The sequence below is a fragment of the Gossypium hirsutum genome, chromosome A02 (assembly GCF_007990345.1).
Source record: "Gossypium hirsutum isolate 1008001.06 chromosome A02, Gossypium_hirsutum_v2.1, whole genome shotgun sequence".
Classification (NCBI taxonomy): domain Eukaryota; kingdom Viridiplantae; phylum Streptophyta; class Magnoliopsida; order Malvales; family Malvaceae; genus Gossypium; species Gossypium hirsutum.
In genome coordinates, this window is record NC_053425.1 from 99,695,173 (window position 1) to 99,700,960 (window position 5,788).

Genomic DNA, 5,788 nt, shown 5'->3' on the forward strand with positions numbered 1-5,788 from the left:
TTGCCTATATTCCAGTGTGCTTATGTCTGCCTGAGCCCCGATGCAAGTCCTCATTACTTCACTTATTTGGTAGTGAAGACTTGATTCAAACGAACACAGTTCCTTTCTTTCATATGGTTTGACTATCAATCAAGCATTCATATGATTTTCTTGATTTATATTTCTTAGGGTAAACTACCAAAATAGTCACTTTTGTTTACCTCAAGTTATATTTTAGTCACTTATGTTTGAAATGTTACGTTTTAGTCGCTTACGTTATCATGTTGTAACATTTAGTCGTTAATGGAAATTAATGGTGTAATAGTAAGCTAACATGACACGTTAAATCATCATTTCAAACAAAAATTTTAGGCTAAATTATATAATTGGTCCCCAATTCGTTTTGAGTAATTAATTTTTTTTTCTTTTATGTTGTTTTTATCTTTCCCTTGTCAAATAACCATCTCTAACAAGGTGGGATTTAGATGGAGGAAAAAAGGAACCATAGCTTGCATTAGATCAACTGGTCTCATGAACAGTTCCCCTTTCAAGATTTGAAAAGAGGCAAAATACTCAAAAACCTGCAAGCATGAAGTGACATGAAGACCCAACAAAGAGTAAATAACAACAATATCCATAAGATACCTTACAAAAACCAAATACAAATTACTAACTCAATGCAAAATGCAGTATCTTTACAATCTAAAGGCAAGTAAACCAAATATATTCCACAAAGTATTCAACCATTTACCCTTTTCCGATAGACTCCGCAATCTTAATCGCTTCTCATAGTTAAAGAAAACTTTCCTTCTATACACCTCTACAATGGAAAATGAAAATGTACAATCATTTTTTTTTCATTTTACTACTAATTAAAAGCAAAAAAAAAATGATTGAGAAAAACTTGAAAGAAGAGCAATAACCTCTCAAGATGAACTTAGAGTTATAGTCAGGGAGGGCTACTTTATGAAACACGGTTTTCAAACCATTGGTGGTAGATTCATCACTTTCCATTGACCATTTGGAGAAAGACAAAAAGGGTTTCCTGAAAAAAGTAAAACCCCAATCCGAAGTTAAAGTTGAGTTCCACCAATAGATTGCACCTAAGATCAAACCAACAGTGATTCCATAGACCTATTTTACGAAAGTGTTGGAAAAAGAACCCATTTTATTATTGGGGTCAATGTTTGAAGTGTCGGTAAGAGGCAATGATGAGAACTGGCAGGTTAGGAGTCATTGTTAGATAAGGGAGAGATGGAGCATCGATGGCAAGGATCATCTGAAAGGGAAAAATGAGGAAAATAGAGGGAGAAGCAAAAGAGAATGAAAAAGAAAAAAAAAGGAAAAAGGAAAGCTAAAAGAACATAAAAGAAAAAAATTAAATGGCTAATAACGAAAAAATATAGGGACTAATTGTATAATTTAACCTAAAATTTTCATTTGAAATTATGATTTAACATGCCACGGCATCTTTTCGTTACACCATTAACGGCAATTAACAGTTCAACGACTAAAACATAACATTTCAAACATAAATGACTAAAATTAACCTGAAACAAACAAAAATGACTATTTTAATAGTTTATCCTATTTTTATTGGACTCTCCCGATTTCATCACACTTACTCGTTAAAAATAAAATATTTTAAATATATAATTACTGATTTTAACTTAATCTTAATTTTCCAAATTATTCTAATTCTTAATTAAAAAAAGTTAGCATTAATAAACACATTTCAATTTAAAACATGATGTTTAATTGAAATTAAAGTAACAGGAAAAATTATTTTATGAACTCTTCTCATCACATTATTTATAGTCACTTTTTAATTATTTAATGATATTTCAATAAATTTTTTTCGTGTCATTTATACATAATTTTAGTAATATAAAAAATTACCAAAATTATGTATTAATAACATGAAAAGAATTACTGAAATGCTATTAAATAATTTTTTTACCTTAGAACCCCAAGGTCCGGAGTTCGAGTTCAGGGTTCAAAGTAAAAAAAAAACTAAAATTATATATCAATGACATAAAAAAATTATTAAAATGCCATTAATTTTAAAATGTCATTAAATAATTGAAAATAAACCATAAATGTTGTGAGAATGGTTCATAAAATAATCTCTCAATGTAATCACAATATCACACATGGAACAATTCTTATTGTTGGAGTCAAAATAAAATTATGAGTTAATTGTACTAAATATCTTTAAACTATAACAATCTTTATTCTAAATTAATTCTTAAATTTCAAATAATTTTAAATAAAATTTTAAATTATTGAAATTATATCAATTAAGTCCTTTCATCATTAAAATTATTAATTTGACTATTAAATAACACGCAAGATCTTACGTGATATAATTTAAAATAAAAATTCTAAGAAGAATGGATATTTTAATTTTATATTGTTCACACTTTCTTTTTTAATTTTACTTTATTTTTAATTTTTACTTTTATTGCAACATTTTTATTTTAATTTCACTTTAATTTTAATTGCATAAGATGTGAAATGTCATTTAATTAGTTGATATAATATTGATAGTTTGCGAATGTAATTAAAATATTTAAAAATTTGAGAACTAATTTAAAATGAATATCATAATTTGAGATGTCTATTACAATTAACTCTAAAATTCCCTTTTAAGGACTCGAATTTTAATTAATAAAGCATATTAACTATCAAAACTAAATACTTCCTTTTTCAGAAAGAAAAAAGAAACTGAAAAACTTAAAATAACCAAAGCAAATATTCCACCCCCGAATTTTACCTCTTGGCCCAAGAAAAGAAGACAATTTTTCCCTGTATACCACCAACTTTAATAAATAACAAGAAGTATGCACTTATCTTTGGTTTCTTTGTTCAGTAATTGAAGTATTATTGTTATGATCAGAATCAAGACCCAAACACTTGAGAAATGCTAGTTTAGCAAGCCTGAAATAGTGACAGGGATGAAGGTCCAATTCCTGCTGATTTGGTTCCTTTCTTGAACTTCCCTCCATCTCTTCTCCTCTTACCATCCTCCTACTTCTTGTTTTTGCTATGCCTATCTCTCCCCTTATGCTCTGCCTTTCTATGACCTGAAAAAACATTATCCCTTAACCACAACTGTTACTATAATCATGCTTCAATTATTATCATTCCGCAAAGAGCGAAAGCAGAACTTCAAGTAACGGGAACAAGAACCTCAATGTGCTTTATGTAAACAAAACTTGGAGGTTAAGTCTCAAGATTCACACACAAAATGAATGACAACATTTCAAGTTTGCGTTTGGAATTCTAATCATACTAAGAACAGGCATTGCTTCTTAGAAATGGTTTACTTTTTTTTTCATTGTTTTACGTAACCAGAAAGGGTCCCCATATACTATCAAATAATTAAAAAAAAGGGCCCCAATAATCTTCACATTGTTTTCCCAAAATCCACTATATAATACATTTCTATATGTCTATAATATAAAAAATTTAAAAATGGAAATAATAAAAGTTCGTCCAAAACAATTGAAGAAAATAGAAAGAAATTCCAGTTTATACGTCAATTTCAACCATCAGGTAGCTCCCTGCTACCCATTTTTCATTTTTTCAAAAAAATAAATATTTCTTAATATCTAACGTTTCTTTCTTCTTGGCGAAGAAAATATTAACTCAAAATAAGCCATGTGTAAGACCCAATTGAATAAAAATGAAGAAGGGGGGCTGGATGAAGAACAAAGGAAGAAGTGGATACTGTTGAAAAGTCAAAAATTGGAGGTGCAAGTGGCACCGAAAGAAAAAAAGTGATAGGCAAGTTGTTTAAAGTTGAATGGAATAATTGTAATTTTGGTCCCTAATTTTTTAGGTCATTTGTAAGTTAGTCCCTGAACCTCAACTATAAATAGGCCTAACCATTTCTCATTTCAACCATCCCAACCAATCTTTCTCTCTTAGTTTTCTCTCTTCTCCCATTTGAGAATTCTTAAGGAATTCTATTTGTTTGTAATATTTTGGAGATAGTAAAGTTATCATCTGGTGTTAGTGCCCGAGGACGTAGGTATAATTTACCGAACCTCGTTAAAACTCTTGTGTTCTTTCTTGTCCTATTTTTCTTTCAATATTTGAGGGTATAATAGTAGTATTTAATTGTGCTATTAAATTACTATAGAAGGGATATTCTGTCTAAGGAAAGACTTGGTATTTAAGAGATCCATGTGATCCACCTCTCTTTCCTGGGAATTGAACTTTGTGTGATTTTTTAGTACAATAATTTACACGCTTCCGACCCTATTGGAACAACAAGTGGTATCAAGAGCCGAAGGTTAATCGTAGTATGCTCTGTGGTTGCAGTTTAAACTGATCTTCCACATCAAAAAAGATTTCCTTAGGTATATTGAAAGATTATGGAGAAAACGGTCGGTGTAGGAGCTTCAACATCGTCCATGTGGACAAGACCGACAATTGTAAAAACCAGACTGGCCGTGGAGATCTTTGATGGCACAGGCCATTTTGGTATGTGGCAAAGTGAGGTTCTAGATGCCCTTTTTCAGCAGGGTCTAGACATTGCCATTGATGAAGAGAAACCAGATGATGTACAGGAGAAAGATTGGAAGGCGATCAATCGGTTGGCATGTGGCACAATTCGATCATGCCTTTCTCGAGAGCAGAGGTATGCTTTTTCAAAGGAGACTTCTGCAAATAAGTTGTGGGTGGCACTTGAAGAAAAATTTTTGAAGAAAAACAGTCAAAATAAGCTCCACTTGAAGAAAAGACTGTTTCGCTTCACATACGTCCCAAGTACCACAATGAATGATCACATCACCAAATTTAATCAGTTAGTCACTGATTTGCTGAATAAGGATGAGACATTCAAAGATGAAGATTTGGCTTTGATGCTGTTGGGGTCACTTCCTGAGGAGTTTGAGTTCCTAGAAACTACTCTACTTCATGGCAGGAGTGATATATCTCTGAGCGAAGTCTGTGCGACCTTATACAGTTATGAACAGAGAAAGAAGGACAAACAGAAAAACTCAATCAGAGATACAGAAGCTTTAGTAGTCCGAGGTCGTTCATACACTCGGAAGAAAACTCAAAAGGGGAGATCAAAGTCAAAGTCCAGACTCGGGAAAGATGAATGTGCTTTTTGTCATGAGAAAGGCCACTGGAAGAAAAATTGTCCAAAGCTGAAGAATAAGGGAAAAGCTGCTGTAGATGCTTGTGTTGCTAAGCATGATACTAGTGACTCTGAACTATCACTAGTTGCATCATCATCGTCGTTCCATTCAGATGAGTGGATATTGGATTCGGGTTGTACCTATCATATGTCCCCTAACCGGGAGTGGTTCTCTGATTTAGTAGAACTAAATGGAGGAGTTGTTTATATGGGCAATGACAATGCCTGTAAAACTGTTGGGATAGGTTCAATCCAATTAAAGAATCAAGATGGATCAACCAGAGTTCTGACTGATGTTCGGTACGTGCCCAGTTTGAAAAAAAATCTCATCTCATTGGGAGCCTTGGAATCCAATGGTTCAGTTGTTACTATGAGAGATGGGATTTTGAAAGTGACATCTGGCGCACTTGTGATATTGAAGGGCATCAGGAAAAATAACTTGTATTACTACCAAGGTAGTACAGTTATTGGAGCAGTCGCTACAGCTTCTGGTAACAAAGAATTGGACTCAATGCAGTTGTGGCATATGAAGTTGGGACATGCCAGCAAAAAATCCTTGCAAATTCTGGCAAAGCAAGGATTGTTGAAAGGTGCAAAGGCTTACAAATTAAAATTTTGTGAGCATTGTGTTCTGGGAAAGCAAAAGAGAGTGAAATT

General features: G+C 32.4%; 1 long non-coding RNA gene across 1 annotated transcript; it reads right to left on the bottom strand.

Moving 5' to 3' along the window:
• Positions 1-592: 592 nt before the first annotated feature.
• Positions 593-3,442, bottom strand: LOC121210121 (uncharacterized). Its single transcript, XR_005905230.1, has 2 exons — positions 903-3,442; positions 593-799 (listed from the first exon to the last, which is right to left on the bottom strand). It is a non-coding gene; the product is annotated as an uncharacterized lncRNA (long non-coding RNA).
• Positions 3,443-5,788: the final 2,346 nt, after the last annotated feature.